Below are 21,074 nucleotides of genomic sequence, written 5' to 3'. Positions count from 1 at the left end.
TTTATTTAATTCTGCTTGTAAATATATAGTATGGTTGCTTTTGATCTGTTTTCAAATTGTTACAGGGCGATTTTTTCGTCTGACACCAATTTAAACATTTCTCAAGGAATATTGTCCTGTCCTACTTTGCTTTCTAAGGAATGATTGCCATAAGATATAATACTTGTTTGCATGTCCGTCCTCTTGTACCTTTCGACTCAATTGACGGACTTTCATTGAATTTAAAAAACAGACCTTCAATAGTACCACAGTGACCAGTGACAGATTTGTACCTCAGAATTTTAAAGTAACTTTCTGTATTTCGCTAAATATGACTTTCAGGTATTGAGGAGGGGGTACTCGGTAGCGTAGTTGGTTGAGGCACTATGCTACAAGCCGGGAGGTCGCCGGTTCAAGTCCAGATTAGGTCATTGGATTTTTTTCAGTTGACCTGAACCTTCCAGCCGCACTATGGCCCTGTGGTCGACTCAGCCTCTAACAGAAATTAGTACCAGGAATATTCTTGGGGGTAAAGTGCGACCGGCGCTTAGGGCTGACAGTCTTGCCGCCATCTATGAGCCGATTGTCTAGAAAATGTGGGCGCCTCGACGCCTCACAACTTATGGGCCTCCACGGCCTGTTACAGGGATACCTTTACTTTACTTACTTTTACTTACGGTATTGAGGTGTTAAGTTATACATAAAAAGGTAAGAGGTAAAGCTGTCCCTGTAACAAGCCGTGGAGGCCCATAGGGTTGTAAGGCGTCGAGGCGCCCACATTTTCTAGACAGTCGGCTCAAAGATGGCGATAAGGTTGTCAGCCTCACGCGCTGGCCTCTCTTTATCTCCCAGGAAGATTACTGATCCTCGTTTCTGTTAGAGGCTAAGTCCACCCAGGGCCATAGTGGAGCTGGAAGGATTAAGTTAATTGAAAAATCCAGTGACCTCATCGGGAATTGAATCTACGTCCTTCCGGCTTGTAGCATAGTGCCTCAATCAACTACGCTTCCGCGTGCCCCGTCAGTTATACATTATACATATAAATTACTGTGTTTGCGGATGCACTATAAATTGTAAAGCTGTCATTATAACTTGCCTTGGGGATGGAAACTCAGTTTGTCACGAAATCGAATGAGCTATACTTCTATAGACGCCCCTCCTTTCTATATACGCACATGCACGCTGAGAATCGAGCCATGATGGCTCAGTCGGTATAGCAACTGGGCTACGGGCTGCACTACTGGGGCTCGATTCCCAGCAGAGGCAAGAGATTGTTCCCTCCTCCACAGCGTCTAGAGCGGCTCTGCGGCCCAACTAGCCTCCTATCGAATTGGTACCGAGGTTTCTGTCCACGGAGGTAAGGCGGCAAGGGCGTGAAGCTGACCATTTATCTCCATCTAATGCCAACATCAAGAATGGTGGAGCTATATTTCTGCTCCCCCATGTGTCTTCATGGTAAAGTGTTTAATTATATAATTAAGTTCAGGGATGATTCTGCCTTTTTACTTTTACTCTAAGAATCGCGTACTTTAAACAAATTCCCCTCCTTAAAACCCTAATATTTATTACTGTGTTCAGAAGAACATCTGCAGGTAGACGTAGTGGTATACCTATAGACGTGTATCCGGGACGTACATAGATCGTATCGCGCCCGGGACAACGGCTAGCCTGAACGAAGTGTTCTGTGGTTTTCAGCAACCATTCCATGCAAATTCCTGGATAGTTCCTCGATAGGCCACTACCACTTCCTTCCAAGTTTCATTATCATCCCATGATTTTACCATTCGACGTTAACATATGCCGTCTAGACTAGACTTTCTCACTCTTTTTACCTTTGAGGAACCCCTGAAATAATTTTCAAGTCTCAGGGAACCCCTGCATAAAAATTATTATGAAGGAAGGCTCTGAATCCAATGTGAATAAAGCTTCTAAACTGATCTTAATTAGTGCTGTTTGGAGCAGGAAAGTTTACTGACAGTGCTGAATAGTAAGGTTACTGAAACCATAAGATAAATCAAAGCAATATGAACAGAAATATCGTCTAAGACAACGTTCTTTTTTAAACTAAAATTAAAAATGAAATTTACTTCTTTAATATGAAACCTGTGCTTGTTTTTCTCTGCACAAATACTTAATTATGAGTCGAACTTTAGGTAAGCACANAAAATGTGGGCGCCTCGACGCCTCACAACCCTATGGGCCTCCACGGCCTGTTACAGGGATACCTTTACTTTACTTACTTTTACGTACGTTATTGAGGTGTTAAGTTATACATAAAAAGGTAAGAGATAAAGCTCTCCCTTTAACAAGCTGTGGATGCCCATAGGGCTTCCTCACGCATGTAAGATGTCGAAAACTGCAGCAGTATGTTCATTGCTTTCCTGCGAATGGCGCCGTAAAACAAGCCACAACAAGGTATCTTGCCCGTGGTCCCTGTCCTGAGCTGGATGGATTTAGTCCACATGTTTAGTTCTTTACTCTCCATTATCCTCCCCAAATAATGTCCGTTAAAATTGTCATGTTACAATTTTGTATTCATTTCTCAACTATGTAATGCGTGCTACATGCCCCGCCCATCTCATTCCTCCTCCATTTTATTGCCGTTTAATTGAAAGCATTTTGTTTTCCTTGGCACTACAGCCCCAGTGGGCCTAGGCCTACCTCCATGAACTTCTCCGTTCACTTCGGTTTTTCTAGATCTTACACATTCGGTAGGACTCCTTGGGCGGGTGATCAGCTCGTCGCAAGGCCTCTACCTGTACACAAAGCCCAGATAAACGCGCACATAAACTAAACATCCATGCCCTGAGTGGGATTCGAACCCACGATGCCGATTTCCAAGCGAGCGTATACAGTACATGCCTTAGACCGCGCGGCTACCGTGACCGGCTTAATTAAAAGTATGTAAACTTATAATTCTGAAAACTCGGTCGATCTTCTAGTAGCTGACCCGCCTGTACGTGAGGCAATGTCCGGCTCTTTCACGCTGCCGTTGATTTGTGTCAGCAGTTACTGAACCACCACAGGTGTGAGTAGTTGAATAGGCGTGTTCTTTTGCTGACAAATGTTTATTTCCAAACTGAATCGTGGTGCAAAAAATGTTTTCAGTGAAGTGTGTCGGAACTGGTCGCCTTATGTAAGGTGGGCCACTTCATTGTGTTTTGTTTTGTAACTCCCGTAGTGTTTGGGAATTTATTGGCGAAATTTAAGTAGCTTTGACTTATAATTTTTACTCCACACTGTCGAAAGATAGGTCTGTGATATTATAATTATTATTCTGTTTTACGCTTCTTGAAACAAATAATTTGCCTGAAAATTCAGACCTCTTTCGTACCAAAATCGTGCCAGTTGTGATACTTCGTAATTATTTTAGTAATACCAAGATGGCTGTCACGCGAACGTCTGAACTGTGAGCAGCCTTGATTTCAGTAATTTAAAACAAATGTCCTGCTGTTTTCAAGCAAGCTTTTAGGATGGTATATTTCTGAACGAACCTAGTTCTGCCATCATCTTCATACGCACGCTAAGTATTTAGAAAGGATTATGTCTTCTGGAATATAACGCAATGTAGTTCGTTGAAAATATGTCGACGTTTCGGAGGATCATGTCGCCCGAATCTTCATGGTCAAAATAGGCGACGCGTTCTTTCGAAACTTCGGTTGACTTTCAACGGACTACATGGCGTTATATCCCAGAAGATGTAACTCTTCAGAGCCATTGCTGTGAGAACCAGAAATCTTACCTAGCTATGATGATCCAGAAATCCTGTATTTTCTGTGGAACCCGAAGGTCCATTACTATGTTCAGAATAGCATGTCCCTGGAAACGTGTCCTAACCCAGCTGAATCCCGTGCGCGTCCTCATCCTGTACCTTGGCGATCTATTTTGATATCCTTTCATCTACGCCCATCTCTCCCAAGTGATAATTGTGTATACATTCCTCATCTCCCACCCTACGCTCAGCATGCCCTTCCATCTCACACACCTTCATTTAGTCGCCCTAATAATATTTGATAAGTATAATTAGAATGATCAAGTCAAGGAGAATGAGGTGAGAGCCTCGGCGTGTCACAACCCTATGGGCTTCCACTGCCTGTTACAGGGATATCTTTACTTAGGGAGCCGGGCTAGCCCAGTCGGTATCGCAACTGGTTACGGGCTGGACGACCGAGGGGTCAGAGTTTGGGTCCCGTTAGGGCCAAGAATTTTCACTTTTCCATATCATCCAGACCGGCTCTGGGGCCCACCCAGCCTCCTATCCAATGGGTATCGGCGGCTGTTTCCCCAGGCGAACATTGGCCGGAGCGTGAAGCTGACCACTCACCTCCCAACCAGTACCGAGGTCAAGAAAAATATGGATCTATACATAAACTCCCTCATACGCCTTCATGGCGTAGTGTTTAATTAGTTAACTACAGCGACAACTTTACCTTTACCCCGACGAGTAAAATTAAATTTTTATTGGATCTTAATCTTTGAATTTATAAAGTGGACACAATCCAACAAACTCCATGGCTTTAGTCCGCAAGCGAACTGTACCGACCGAGCGACCGCCGCTTGTCGGCGATGTTAGTGCCAACTTAAAAATATTCCGCACCGAACTGTAGCAAGGATTCCCCTAGTATAGTCTGCTGCTCCTAACTTAATTTTAATGCAGTTCTGATCTCTTATAATCGTTTCGAGATACTTTAATTTTGTCACATTCTCGAAGGATTTGTTCGTTACCTTCGTGTGTTTTCTCCTTCACTTTGTATACAGCGTAATCAAATTACCTGTGAAACTAATCTTGTTATTAAATGTTACTATGGCAGTTTGCTTTGTAATGCAAGGTTCATGTGTATCAGTAGGCAACCATATAGCACTTATCTCAATGTCAGTCAGCTGGTGCACACAGCAAGTGCCGTTTGGCCGTGTCGCTCATTTTAAATTCCTTTCTAATAACGGTTTCGCCTCCAGATTTTACACGGCTAGCTTTTTATTCTATGTTTATGTACAAACTAACTCCATAGAACTCAGTTCTTCTTGAGAATCCGCCTGTCGCTCAGCTACTCAAGAATTTTCTAACATTTTCCTGAACCCGAAGGTTCATTACGGTGTTCACAAGAGCCCGTAACTGGTCCCTGTCCGAAACCACATGAATCCAGTCCATACTAATCCGTCCTGTTTCTCTGAGATCCTGTTTAATTCATTGTACTTTTATACTTCGCAAAATGCACGTGCGCGCTCGCAACTGTATGCACTTTCTCTTTACTTTTTCCCCAAAATGAGTGATGGTAGCAAAAACATGAACATTGATTTCTAAATACTCCGGGATTTGTACTGAAAACCTTTATAAAATACCTTTTATTGAATATAAAATTCTTGTGGTCTTCTCTGTTGTGGCACGCCATAGCCTCAGGATATCCTGAAGACGGAAACAGCGGTTCCCATCGGAAAGTTAACGACGTAATGTTAAGATCCAGAGGATCACAATATAAATCTTTCCCGCCTTGAAAATCTCGTCTACATGATAAGTTGATTTACTAATTACGGTCAAATTCCTTATCCGTCTCTACAGGGGATAGGCCTGTAGTTTCTGGAACATAGCCAGTTCCTGTTATTCCTCACTGGAGCCTTGATACGGGGGTATACAACCTTCAGACAAAATATTGTTATTCCTGCTTACTTTTCTGGAACTCCTGGGTTCAAATCTCGGTCTGGAGACCATGTTTCTGCGATCTTGTTTTTCGTGGGTTTTCTCAGACACTACAGACAAACTCAGCTTCCCCTCATATCCTTTTAAATTCATTTTTGATAGATCATTATTTAATTCGATCCAATATATAATCTGGGCTCCTAACGTATTGTTAAATTTCCAAGAATACAACAGAAAATTGAACATTGTTACTGTTCTCTTCTCCAGTAGTTACTTCAGTATCAGAACGTCACACTTGAGTGGTTCTCATTTCTGCTTCGTATTCGGAAGATCCCCACTTCGAATCTCGACCCTGAGACCGGGTAACGCGACTGTAGTTTTCTGTGCGTTTCCACTGTTCCTCGAGTTAGAGTTTGGTATGGTTCTTTAAAATATGCCACAACAGTTCCCGTGCGGATTTTTTTTTTCAAATTCATTATTTACAGTCATCATTCATTTTGAAACTCTTAACCTGTGCAGTTGAAAATGCATCGTTAAACAAATCAAGACTCAGTTATGTACGCATTAGGCCTATGTATTGTCACAGAATTAAACAAAATTATTTTCAGTAAAACTTCTAATTGACATAGCACTGGATAAATGGGCTCATAAAGTCTGATACATACACACACATATATGCATAGTTGAATATATACATACTCGTAGATACACATGTATATGTATACATTTAATGAAGTGTCGTTAAATATAGGAAGAATGAATGACTAACGGCAGTCCCGTGACTTGACCTCAAAGTTCATGGATGTCATTTCCTTTGCTCCTAATAGGCGTTGAATGAAACACGCATCGGGTAAGGAAGAAACACATCAAATGCTGTGCCAGAAATGGGATAGCTTAGGAGGAAGCAGGATTATGGAGTCTAAGGGATATAAGAAGAGGAACATACAAAGGAAGCTATCCTTTGTTCTCAGAAATAGAACGTTAAACACGTTCTGCTGAGTTGCCCAGAGGCAAAGAAGTGGAGAATAGATTTTCTGCGTTAAAAGTGACACAGTTTGAGTAAGGGGTTAGTGTATAGAAATTTCGCAAACATAACGCACATAAGGAATATAGAAAGAACAGTGGAGAAGAAGTAAAGTGAGGAAAAATAATGAATTGTAGATAGTCGGAAATATAGGACTTGTAGAAATGAAAGGGACTGTACATCGTAACAGCCACATGTTACGCCGTGTACAGTCAGTCACAGTCGTACAGACTGAGCTTCGCAATAATTTGTGTAGTTTTCTAAATGGACCAGACTCTCAGAGAGAAAGTGCTGGTCTTTGAACGTTCCCCTTTCTAAAAAGTAAAGTTTAAAATGTATTGATGTATTTGTGACGCCGAATTGAGTTAAATGAAATTACTATGGCCCTGCGTGGAACAGCTGCTAGTCGCTTGAAGTATTTACTTCATGCCGGATTTGAGTTTCTCACATAGCTGACCAGTTCTGGGATGTAACACCGTGGACGCTTGTAGAAGTTCACGTATGTTTCTAACTCCGTGGCCTGTAGACCGCAAGCGAACTATACCGACCGAGAGACCGCCGCATGTCGGCGAAGTTAGTGCCAACTTTTGCGGATAGAGGGTGTCGCGTGGTCAGCGCAACGAATCCCCACAACCACGTGCTGTTGACATTCCTTTAAGGGGCATGCGGTGGCGTAGTTGGTTAAGGCACTATGCTACAAGCCGGAAGTTCGCGGATTCGATTCCCGATGAGGCAGTTGGATTTCTCAATTGACCCTAATCCTTCCATCCGCACTGTGGCCCTAGGGTGGATTGAGCCTCTAACAGAAATGAGTATCAGGAATATTCCTGGGAGGTAAAGGACGGCCGGCGCGTAAGACTGGCAACCTTACCGCCATTAGTGAGCCCATTGTCTAGAAAATGTGGGAGCCTCGACGTCTCAAACCCTATGAGCTTCCACAGCCTGTTACAGGGATAGCTTTACGTTTTGCCCTTTATATAATGTAGTTAATTTTACGATGTATAGCTATCATTAATTGATTTGTGATTCTTCTATTATTATTATTGTTTCGAGTCCACTTAGCTGCTAAACTTATTTAGGGCAGAAATGTAGGAACAATTGCCAAGTTGTACACTGCAAATATAGTATTCCTCGCCGCAGGATATGTACTGTTTGCAGTGTCTGCTTGAGTCTCTTTCTTTATAAACTGATCCAATTACAAAGCGTTAGCCACGAGAATTGTCAAGGCGTTTTTCCTCAAAAGTCAGAGGCTGTAGCTGGGTTTGCTGTTAACCGACAACCACACAGTGGCACAGAGTTATGCTCTTTCCTCGCCTAGTAACGCTTGCGTCATACTAATCGATTAATATTCTTTATTGCAGTTGTATTGCATGTCTGATATTGTCACTGCCTGGTTAGAATTGGTACAAACATGTTTCATTAATGAATAATAACATATTATGATTGTTATGTATTGTACACACTTTACATGAAATATCTGCAGTCATGCACCTCGCCTTGAAAATTTACTGTTACTCCATAACATAACATAACAAAATGAAGGACTATGAGGTATACGAGGCATGTAGCATGCATGGAAACGATGAGAAATGCATACAATATTTTTTTAAGAAACAGAAGGAAAGAGAATTTGGAAGCCCTAGTCCTAAACTGGAAGATAATAATAAAAATGAATGCTGAATAAATTGGGAGGGCGTGGACTTGATTCGTCTGACGCAGGATATGGACAAGTGGCAGACTGTTGTGAATAAGGTAACGAACTTTGTGGTTCTATAAAATGCGGGCAATTTATTGAACAGCTGAGCAGCTGTTGGCTTCTCAGGAAGGGCTCAGCTGCATTTAGTTAATTAAAAAACTCATTAATCTGCATCAGTCACATGATTGCACCACTGGTTCAGATTGTGAGCCAGATGAATCCAATCGAAACCCTCACAACCTCTGTCTTTAAGGACCTATTAATCTGATGTATTTCATAATTTTTTTCCTTGATTCCAGTCCTCTTGCTCCCACTTTGGAGCATAGGGCTGAATTCTCAATTTTATGATCATTTCAGAGACAGTAGGACTTCTTGGACAGGTGATCAGTTAATCGCAAGGCCTCTACCTAAACACAGGACAACACAAACACAGAGTAAACGCATATACACACGCCAAACATCCCTGCCTTGTGTGGGATTCGAACCCACGATCCCGGCTTCCGAGCGAGCGAAGACAGTGCATGCCTTAAACCGCTCTGCTACAGTGACCGGCAGTGTATAAGAATACTATATAAGAATTCAGTTCGTACCTCGCAGGAAACAGATCCGAACCCACGATCCCGGCTTCCGAGCGAGCGAAGACAGTTCATGCCTTAGACCGCTCTGCTACCGTGACCGGCTGCACGGTTTAATTACGGAGACCTAAATAAGTTAACATCGGCGTGTGTGTTTATATATGTATGTACGTACGTATGTAATGTATGTAAGTGTAGGTGGAAGTGACATCCATTTCACTTTTCAGGAACATGGAGCGATAATCATCTGTAGCGACTATCCTTTCATCTGTACTGTCCAGTCCATTATTATGGTCAGTTTCTCTTTTCGGTTCATTGGTTCTGTATACGTAATATATAAATCATTTAGAAGCGATTAAAATTTACATGGAATTTTAACCGCACAACTCCATGTTCTAGAAATTTGATTTATAAAAATTTTTCGTATAGGCATTATTAAGGGCTCCCGAGACGAAAAGAAGTCCAGAAACAGAGTATGTCCATTGGCATAGAAGACAAATTCGTCTCTCACTCCCGGAGGCAAGAAGACGCATGGGTTGGTTCTCTTAAGTTGATCTGCGGAACCAGATGCGTCACAGCCTCTGAAGTTGGAAGACCTGTGTCCGACGTCATTTACCAGGTTTCCTTTAACATTCCTTACATGCTGTCAACTAGTAATAAAGCGAGAGGTAGCTGTGAAATTCGTTAAACCACTTAGGCACAAAGCTTCAGGATTCGATCCGTCATTATACATGTCAGTCACATTGAAACGTGGCCAGAGCTCGAAGCTGATGAGTCATTTGCATATAATGCTAAAGGAAACAATGCATGTAATATTACCTCCACTTCTCCATATTTCTCCATGGAATGGCGTTTTCTATTGGATTCAACTCGGACATTTCCAGGAAATATAAACCCTAACTACTGTATGTAGCATAATCCTTCTTGAGATACATGATACAAACTCCGTCTTCAGTGCAAACCATATATTATAGGTCTTTCGTTTTGTTCTCCCCTACACACTACATGTTTCGGCCACAAACGGCCATCATCAGGTGTATTTCTCACGTATCTATCACACTGCACTTATGTTATATTTTAGCGTCCTGTTGCACTGATTTAAGTCCATGATTTAACAGTATAACACACGCAGTCACAGGAGCAAGACACAACAAAAGCACAACACACACACGACAGTGAAGGAGTGCTCCAACAGAGGAGGATGGGCGTGACTGGCGTAGTGAGGTGCGACGTAGACNCATTGGCATAGAAGACAAATTCGTCTCTCACTCCCGGAGGCAAGAAATCGCATGGTTTGGTTTTCTTAAGTTGATCTGCGGAACCATATGCGTCACAGCCTCTGAAGTTGGAAGACCTGTGTCCGACGTCAGTTACCAGTTTCCTTTAACATTCCTTACATTCTGTCAACTAGTAATAAAGCGAGAGGTAGCTGTGAAATTCGTTACTGTACTGTACTAGTCATATGGTTGAAAGAAACCACTTAGGCACAAAACTTCAGGATTCGATCCGTCATTATACATGTCAGTCACACTGAAACGTGGCCAGAGCTCGAAGCTGATGAGTCATTTGCATATAATGCTAAAGGAAACAATGCATGTAATATTACCTCCACTTCTCCATATTTCTCCATGGAATGGCGTTTTCTATTGGATTCAACTCGGACATTTCCAGGAAATATAAACCCTAACTACTCTATGTAGCATAATCCTTCTTGAGGTGTTCATAGTCGCTCAGCTGGTCATTAAATTTTCGCCTTGTGAGGAAATCTTACATTCGTTCACAAAAGCCCACCACTGAAACCTGTCCTGAACCAAATGAATCCAGTTGGCATCTTCACATCCTATTCCTCGCGCCTGATCTTAAGGCTTTTATTTTTGCAGTGTAGTTTCATGACGCTGCCAGCACCTGAACCATCCTTTCTCAATCGGGATTCCCCGTGACCTTAGGGGTCCGCGAGGGATCGTGTTTCACATTCACGCTTGTATATGTTTATATTAATAATGATCACTAAAGCAATTTCCCATATTTGGAGTTCAGAACTTACATCAGAAAATAATATTGGTTTATTTACCTTCTTAATCATTAAAATTTTCTATTGTCATCCATTATTTAAGCGATATATTTGATCGTTTCAGTAATCTTAATAACATATTAATAATTTATGATTAAATTAGTTGTAAAGAGGTGCGGAATTTTTTTAAATAAAATAGTGCGTTGCAGTCATTTTCATTCTTTTTGTGGTAACGTGTATCGAAAGATGGAGCGCATAGAGGCAGACATGAATGGGGACCAGCATTTTGAGGTTGGCAACACTGTCGCGGAGGAATACTGCACATGTTTGTTGTAAACTTTGCGTAAGTTGGATTCTGTATGTTAGATGCATTGTGAAATATCATATTTCTTTGCGGTTTTCTCGTTTAGTTAACAATTATGTCATTATTTTTATATTCTATTATCCCTTGTATGTCACAGAAATGTCTGACAGTCCCATGTAGCGATTTTTTAAAATGGAATGCCACCATGTGTAATTATAGTGGCTAAAATTCTGGGGCAAGATGCAGTACTAGAAACTGAGAATGTTCCACTTTCAAACAGTACGATAAACAGACGCACTGATCACTTGTTCGTGATGCTGAAGAGGTTTTGGCTGATAAACATAAAAATTACAATTTCTCTCTCCAGATCGATGGGTCAACAGATTTCACCAATGAGAGTCATGTAGCATTTGTCAGGTTTGTAATTGATGGTGAAATCAAACGAAACGTTTTCTGTTGCAAAGAGCTAGACGTGTTTAATGTCTTGTCTTCATGTCTGGAAACAAAAGGTGTCTTGGGGAGAACTGTGTAGGCGTTTGTACTGATGGTGCTCCATCGAAGGTTTCGCCCCTGTTGTAAAAAGAAAATCCTAACGTCACAACACACTGCTTTATTCTCAGAGAGGTGCTGGTTTGAAAAACCCTTGGAGGTGAAATGAAAAATTTATGGATGATGCTACAAAAATGGTCAACGTTATCAGAGAAAGACTCCAGAATATTTAAAAACTATGTGAAAACCTGAACAAACAGCACATGAACCTTATGCTACGTACAGAAATCTGGTGTCTTAGCAGAGGAAGAGTTCTTAACAGGATGTTTGAGCTGAAAGGTGAATTGCAAGATTACTTTCAAGAAAACGGTAAGCCAGATTTTGCAATATGCTTTGAACATGAAGACTGACTGGAGAAACGAGTTTACTTAGCAGACATTTCAGCACATGAACCAGTTGAACCAGTCTCTGCAAGGCCCCGGACAAAATTTTTCGACTTCGAGTGATAAGATTTTTGCTTTTAAAATAAAACTGGATCTTCGGAAAAATCACGTTGCGAAAGGAAATCTTGAAATGTTTCCACCGCTGCTGGGGCTTGAGAATGAAGAAGATATCGGCAAATCTTGAGTCTTATTGAAAACCACCTCGAGGAACTGCGTAACAAATTAAACATTACTTTCCCTTCTTTCAACACGACTGTATGACTGGATGATGAGCCCTTACCCTGAATCATCTGCTCGGCCTGAGAACTTGACTTTAAGGGTAGAAGAAGAAATCTGTGAGCTGCCGTCTGACCGTACACTCAAGATGAGATTTACTGAACTATCCCTGGACAAGTTCTGGATTTCTGTGAAAGTAGAGTGTCCTGCCATTCGCAGGAAAGCAATAAACATACTGCTGCAGTTTTCGACATCTTCTTACGTGCGTGAGGAAGCTTTTGCTTCTATAACAAGCATCAAGAGCAAAGACAGAAATCGTCTCGCTTCAGATGAAGATGAACTCCGTGAGTGCTTACCTAAAGTTCGACTCATAATTAAGTATTTGTGCAGAAAAAAACAAGCACAGGGTTCATATTAAAGAAGTAAATTTTATTTCTAATTTTAGTTTAAAAAAGAATATTGTCTTAGACGATATTTATGTTCATATTGATTTCATTTACCTTACGGTTTTCAGTAACTTTACTGTTCAGCACTGTCAATAAACTTTCATGCTGCCAACAACACTAATTAAGATCAATTTAGAAGCTTTATTTACATTGGATCCAGAGCCTTCCTTCATAATAATTTTTATACAAGGGTTCCTCAAAGGTAATGAGAGTGAGAATGTCTGGTCTAAACTAATCGACGATGTATTTCCCTGTGCTTATGTTGTTCGTTGTAGGTATTTTATAGCATAGCCTCGAATAGTGCAATGTTTGACGTTTAATCGTCTGGAAAGGATTTGGAAGCAAGCGGTCATGACCTAATCATGACATTTGCCTGGTAGGAATGAGGAATATCACCATAAACCTGGGTCAGTATAGCCAATGCCTCGGCCGAGATTCGAACCCAACAACTCCGGAATACAAGTCTAGAGAGTTGCCGCTACACCACGCTGCTTGCTGCCTAGAGTTTGTTTCATGTCTTCCTATTTTGTTTCAGACTGATTATGAATTCATTTCCCATATGCGTGCTGTATCTCCTGCCAATACTTTCGTTCTTGTTGTAATCGCCTTGATAAAGATCACAAATTACGACTCTCATTAAATAATTTTCTGTATCCTACAATTGCCTCCAGCTCTATTTTCTGAAATGCCCTCAAAACACGTATTTTTCTCTCTCTGGGCCAGGCATGTCAAACTCAACTTCTACAGAGGTCCACCTCAGCCCTATAAATAATAGTCCAGGGCCGCACTTCAAAATAGAAATATACATTAGATTTTGATACAAGGAAATTTAATTCTATTTATTATTTCGAAATAATTTCAATATAATTACCTAAAGTCACATATCTTACAGTTTTAAAAAGGAAGAAAATGCCATTTTTGACAAGTATCAAACAACTTTTCAATATGTAAAAAGAGGGATTACACAAGAAATTATGTTAGAAATAGCAAAACATTGAATTTCCTGCAGCCTGCTAATTTATGTCTGCGTGAGACTTCTTTTCTTCTGGTCTGCTGGAAAATTGTCTTTACAAAAAATATTTCTACTAAAATTTTAATATTGATTTTAATATCAATTAGCTCTAAAGGCCGCATGTTTGACACGGCTGCTTAAGCGATATGCCAAGTTCTACGCCCATATAAGAGAAACAGATAAAATTGTTATAGTTTAATTATTATGAATTTCTACAGCCAGCTGAAACGCAGACTGCTATGGACGCAATAGTGAGACTGTGCTCGTAACTTTTTCATCAAATTAATTTTCAGTTGTCGCTCTCTTTCCCTGGAATGTACGTATCGAATGCTGTACTTTGTTCCTATTGGGATGGGCTCAAATTCTTTATAGATTACTGACGCAAGTTATCTGGTTGCCAAATCAAAAGTAATCCGTGCAACAGTTTCACTGTGTTTGCGATTTTCAACTTTTACTCCTCGGAAGTGTTCACGGCTATGAAGCGAGAAGGAGTGTCACGCATAAGCGGGTCTAGATAAAGCTGACCGCGTGAATAGTTCCATTCTGTTACGCCAAGTAAATCGTCACGGTCTTTAATTACAGGATCGAGTAGTAATGTCGCTATCAATTACTGGGAACTAATTACTTTATACTGGAGTTCACGTGTGATCCCTAAACATTTTCACTCATTCGGTTGAATGCCACGTTTACTATCTCTCGCTCTAATGATAATCAGATGTCATATACATATGGTTATTGGATTATTGAGCCCTTCTTGCGTTTGATGCACTCAAATCTTCACAATTTCATTCCACAATATGGTAACATATGCACACAGACAAACGTGTATCCTGAATGGTCGCCATTTAAAGACTCTAGAATTTAAAGGGTTCTGATGTTGGTGTATAATACTCAGAATTACTAGCTTTTTGGACTTTGACCATCGTCAGGTATTCTAAAAACTATAAAACAGCGTTTCGGAAACTAGTTCTGTTTCCATCCTCAGGTGAGGTGGGATGACACCTACTCTCTTGTGTCCCTTAAAAAAAAAGTAGATATCTTCCCCCCTCACCTGAGGACGGAAAGAGATGAAGTTTCCGAAACGTTGTGATTTCTAGTTTCCAAAATCGAGTTAATTATGAGTATTACATAAACTAATACTTACTTCCTTACTCATGGAGCTGAGCCGTTCTGGAGGAGCCGCCAATTCTGCAGCTACTGAAGAATTTCCCAGCATTTCATGAAACCAGAAGGTTCATTACCGTGTTCGCAAGAGCCTTACACTGGCCCCTATCCTGAGCCATATCAATACAGTCAATACCATCCCATCCTATCTCTCTAAGATCAATTTTAATATTGTCCACCCACCTACACCTTGGTCTTCCCAGTCGTCTCTTTCCTTCTGGCTTTCCCACCAATATCCTATACGCATTCCTTGTCTCCATTCGTGCTACATGCCCTTCCCACCTCATCCTCCTTGTTTTGATCATTCTAATTATACTTGGAGAAGAGTACAAGTTATGAAGCTCCTCATTATGCAGTTTTCTGCAACCTTCTGTCACTTTATCTCTCTTCGGTCCAAATATTCTCCTCAGCGCCCTGTTCTCGAACACCCTCAGATTATGTTCCTCCCTTAATGTCAGAGACCAAGTTTCACATCCATAGGGAACCACCAGAAACTAATACGACGATTTATGTTTCACGGTATTTAAATCGCAGATCACAGTGGCCACGCGGTCTAAAGCATCAAAGTCTCTCGTCCGTTGAAGCACTGGATTCATGGGTTCGAAACAAACTGTATGCATGGCTGCCTGCGTTTGAACACGTATTGTGCTGTATAGATAGCGGCATTGCTTCGAGATTACCCGCCGCTAAGGGTTTTCCTACCGACTGTCTGCAAGATCCATTATTCCAGAACTAATTCTGAATGGGAACAGACCAGAGATGCTAATCCGTCAAGGTGGAAGAAGTATTTTTTTCACATATTTATTATACATAATCTACAAAACCTGTAATAAATGTATATGTTCAATAAGCACTGGCTCGTGAAAGAGTTATGCCCAGTAGCGTAACTCATACTTTTTTCTTTGTTCGCTTAGGTTTCATTTTAATTCTTGTGTTGGGGTTTTACTTAGGTTTGTACTGTGGAGTTAGGAGAGTGCATCTTTCCAGTCTATGTATAGTTTCGCTGTTGTCTAGTAGGTTCACTGCTAATGCATTATTGTAGTTTTCTAATTTTCGTACGTATTTGGTATTCCACTTTTTTATTTCACTGAGCACCGTGTTCGTTTATATATCTACACGAATGTATGTAGCGTACTAACACTTTCTACTCGTGAATATTTTTGCCATTTATATAGACCTGTGGATCTGGTAACTTTTAATTTATGAAATTAAGGATTAACAATTTAAAGAACGGAGTTTTTTAACTTATTTTGGACTTCACCCATCGTCCGGTACGGTATATTTTATATACCGGACGATGGGTGAAGTCCAAAATAAGCGAAAAGAAGTACAGTATACACCATCGTCAGAATCCTTTCAAGTCTATCGGAGTTTTTTAAGCTTGTGATTACTGGTTTTGGCACGGTGTCGTTTCTTAAGTGATTACTATAGCGTTTCGGAAGAACGTGCTGTCTCCAGCTTGTCTTTTGCGTAGATACAAGTAACAGGTTTAGACGAAACTAAACGGCGTCACAACCCAGAAGATCATAGTATGAATTTTAACTGCCTGATCTCGTCGAATACAGTCTTTTATTCACGCTCTAAATAAAGCAACCTGAAAGCTTTTCATTATTCATTATGGTCGAATATTGGATTAGAGACAGTACAATTATCACACATAAAATAATAAATTAATTTCATATACTTATGAAATATATATTATTACATATACATACCTCTTAGATACCGTTCCGTTGACTGAATGTTGGGTGTAGTGTAACAGGTACTGAAACGGAGAGTGCAAACCACAATGGAGAAGTAACAATCCAGGCACTGGTTTTATTTATAGGTTTGTAATTTCCTGCCACTCTCTTACTTTGTATGCAGGTCTCACACTACAAAGACGAGGAACTCTGGTATACTGTAGAAAACCTAAATGTTCCTACTTGGATCTGTACTTTCGTCAGGAGAGGGAGAACTAAAGAGACAGGCCACACCTGACAGCAGCGATTCTTTTTATGGATGTGGTGGGGGGTAATTGAAACACTATGCTTCTTTCCCTCTATCTGTGGACTGGACATAGTGGCGGGTTCAGCAAATGGAAGATCGTAGCAGGAATTGCGTTATCCTGACCGCTGCTTATCAGAACTAATGGCCAATCAATATCCTCATGGTTCTCAAACGCTTAAATTGTATGTATCTACTCATGTTCTGACTGTGAAGATTACTGTCTTATGGGTTATGACGTCATTTCCTCTGGCAGACGTCTACCAACTTGTGTAACTCCGAAGGCCCAGTGTCTGGGAGTAGTTCGATGTACGTATATCCACTTGTGAACGTGTTATGAAAGGACTTCACCTGACATGTATACTATATATTGATGTTACCTTAAGAGGATAAGGATATTGAGGAATATGTATTGACTGTATATTGGCAAATATTATTCATTTAATTAATCATACGAGATACAAGCAGACTGTATGAAATGTAACCAGACCACATGATGTAGGATGTGANCGTAGCAGGAATTGCGTTATCCTGACCGCTGCTTATCAGAACTAATGGCCAATCAATATCCTCATGGTTCTCAAACGCTTAAATTGTATGTATCTACTCATGTTCTGACTGTGAAGATTACTGTCTTATGGGTTATGACGTCATTTCCTCTGGCAGACGTCTACCAACTTGTGTAACTCCGAAGGCCCAGTGTCTGGGAGTAGTTCTATGTACGTATATCCACTTGTGAACGTGTTAAGAAAGGACTTCACCTGACATGTATACTACATGATGTTAGCATGAAGGTATAAGGATATTGAGGAATATGTATTGACTGTATATTGGCAAATATTATTCATTTAATTAATCACACGANCTCTTAGGCGGCAGGCAATAGGGAGCCGGTTGACCAACAGACCTCTGCACGCACCGAACACCACCATGTTCGCCCTCGAGAAAGTTGCTGTATTCCGTATCTAGAGATCTGTTTGTCACAGCCTGACCAGTTAACCTCAGCATAGAGACGAAGTGATTGCGAGCAGACCAGATTTTCTTAAACTTATTATATTATGTTATTGAATTAATAAGTGTTACCTTTTTTGACTTAATTAAGAGGAAGATGTTTCATTATGATTCGGGAAGGGGCATTACCTTAGGACATATCCTTGAACAGGTACCCTAAACCACACTCATCCTGGCATCATAACAAACGTACTTGACTACACCGTGTCACATCCCAGAAGATAGTATTCTTCATAGTTACTGCTGTGGGAACCTAAAATGCAACGTTCCTACCTCTCTTCTACCGTGAAGATGGAGGAAGCAGGTTCCTTCGAAACATTGATAGATATCTACCAGATTATACGGCACCACAGAAAACATATCACATGACACTATGCACTGTTTGGTGACGTCACTGCGCATGCGCCTTGCGCGGACAAAACATGTGACGTGACCTGGACCTACTGTTTTGTGGCGTCATCGCGAACACAAAGAAAACACAGCTTCCCCTATTGTGTGCTCGTGTTTCGGGCATGGCCTAGAGATGAAGACCTTCTATTGTTGCGTGTTGGAACATGTTTACGGATCTGCGGCCTGGCAATAGGTATTCACGTTACAGTATATAGTATATTTGTAATACATTTTATGTAACTTTAAATGTACACATAATTAATGGCCATTTATTTCACGGGCCTCTGAAGATGGCCCTGTAGGCCCGAAACATGTGAGGCGATTTTATTGACTCAACATTTTAGTAAAAGGTCGTTACACTTGGTGGTTTTCTTGTTCTTTAACAATTAACTGTTAGTGAAATTTGTAAGGTATCTGCCAGTTTTCATTTTTTTTCTGAGGGTCAGCTCACTGAACCATCGACTGTTAAAAGAGTTGGTCAAGTTGTGATTGAAGAAGTGTATCTCTGTTGATTAGTAGTAAACTGGATGACGGTCATTGTAATGCTCTGTTGCCAGTCGGGAAAAAAAGAGCGAGATCAGATATTTTTATTGAGTTTATTTTTATAAACAAACTTTTCCAAAGATAGGAGCAGCATATTCTCATTCTGTCAAGTCTATCATAGCACGAACGTAACTGTCATTTCATAACCTTTCAAGTTATTGCGGTGGTATTTTTAGCAATTTTATTTCTTTTTTTTTTAGGAATTTCGAATTGAAATTTAATGGACCTTTATACTAGTATATTGTAGCAGCTAGCAACGATCGCGAGATGGGCAGATATACCAGGGCCATTTCTGGGCAACGGATCGGTAAACACGTTCCCGTAGCAACGAATCGATGTGCAACAGTAGCAGAGCTGTTTTCTCTGTGGTCCTTGCCGAGATGTTATAAGCAAGGGTCAAAGTTATGATTGCTGTAAGCTACAAGAAATAGGGCATTATCTACTATACTGAGCCTGGACTGAAAGACGCCCTGTGTATATTTTATATACATTTACTAACATGTTTAACATGTAAAATGTAAATATTTTTTACATTATGACAAATGACTTACTGCAGACAGTGACTCTGACAAAAGACAGACGCGTCCTCGTCAGAGAGGGCGCCCCACAAAAATAAGACCGTAACTGTCAAACAGTCGTAAATAACTAGTCATGATCCCCAAATGGGGCTCGACACCAAGACTGAGTGACTGACTTACCGACCGGCAATCGCAGTGTGACTTGACTTTGTCTTTGATGATAGTTCAGTCCTGTACGGGAGTTTATGAAGACAGGACTTGAAGGCGTGAAGCTGAAGACCGTTAGAAGCCGTTGCCAGGGAACGACTGGTGAAGACACGTCAGGCTATAAAAGGCTTAGCGGGTGCTGTGGAGATTAGTAGTGGCGCTGTAATTGCTTGTAGCTCCGAATCGTGCGTATGAGAGGTCAATAAGTCCATTCACCAATCCAAACCCCGTTTATAGTCGCCCATACACTCGACAATATTAATATTTATTATATAAGATCAGAAGGAGAGTATCATTGGGTCAGGCCGTAACTTTGTTACACACACACAGTGCATGCATGAACATACAGGGTGATTCATATAGAACCGGCCCGACGAAATGAGCTGTAATATAAAATATACCATACAGATATTAAAGTAATTTACACATATCTCATCTTGGATTGCGTGCCGTGATCAGAGCAGGTGTTGAAAGTGTCCGCCGTTTTCAAGTAGGCACTAGAAACACTCGCTGTTCAATAGTGAACTCCATGACTGTCGCCTGTGCACTGCAGACACGTTTTGGTATTGTCCTTGACCTTGCAGCATAAGGGCTGCCACTTGCAGGTACATGCGCACGCCATTCGACTCAGCACGGCCCACGGATTATTATGTCGTAATTGTGAGCGGTTATATGCATCACCTGCGGAATTATTAGCAAATTCATCGGGCCGGTTCTATACGATTCACCCTGTATAATGGGGAGGTGACCTCTGAAAGCACTGATTGAACTTACTGTAACCAAAACTTGTTGGGTTTATCTTATTTTCATTCGTGTTTCTGGGTAGCGATAATACCATAATTAGGTCAAGAAAGCTCCATTCGCAGTACATCATACCCTTTTATTACTGCCGTTTGCACTGTACGAGTATATGCTGTACTCATTAAGAAGCGGGGAGCTTTATCACAGGAGCGCCACTAATTGTGAAATTTGGTATGTTAGGAGCTATAATTATCCGTTCTTCAGGCTGCTATTTTCGCACTTCACGGTACAATACGCCCGTGACTAGACCCTGGCCGATGATATCAAGACTGGTGGCCCCATTTTGAAATCAGTGGTCTGTACGGTAATCAGAGAGAGACTGATGTCAAAGTATGGTCGTCACTTGTTGTTCCGCCAGTGTGGATGTTCTGCGTGGCCGGTCAAACCAGCGGAAGCACGTGTCAGGCATGAGTGGTGACGGTAACAGCGCGTACAGCCTTTCTGTTGAGAGAGAGGACTCCCTGGATCCTACGGTAAGGCCTGCAGTATTGCTCTGGTCGTTAAATCATGCATGGCCGTAGGTGCGAAGCCTCGTGTGTGTGGAGTTCTGTAGTCTTAACTCGCTAATGGTTTTTGTTGTGTGTGTGTGGGGTTTATATCTCAGTTTTTTCAAGTGACCTAAAC

General features: G+C 41.1%; 1 protein-coding gene across 2 annotated transcripts in view; it reads right to left on the bottom strand.

Moving 5' to 3' along the window:
* The window catches only part of LOC111862195 (glucose dehydrogenase [FAD, quinone]), a 29,872-nt gene extending 12,924 nt beyond the window's left edge, over positions 1-16,948 (bottom strand). For both annotated transcript variants that reach the window (XM_033750581.1, XM_023847390.2), the window contains exon 1: positions 16,710-16,948. The gene's annotated coding sequence lies outside the window, so the exon portion shown is untranslated. The remainder of the gene's footprint in view (positions 1-16,709) is intronic.
* Between the last annotated feature and the right edge of the window lie 4,126 nt (positions 16,949-21,074).

Source organism: Cryptotermes secundus, unplaced genomic scaffold (genome assembly GCF_002891405.2).
Source record: "Cryptotermes secundus unplaced genomic scaffold, Csec_1.0 scaffold1229, whole genome shotgun sequence".
Lineage (NCBI taxonomy): Eukaryota > Metazoa > Arthropoda > Insecta > Blattodea > Kalotermitidae > Cryptotermes > Cryptotermes secundus.
This window is presented reverse-complemented; position numbering and strand designations above follow the sequence as displayed.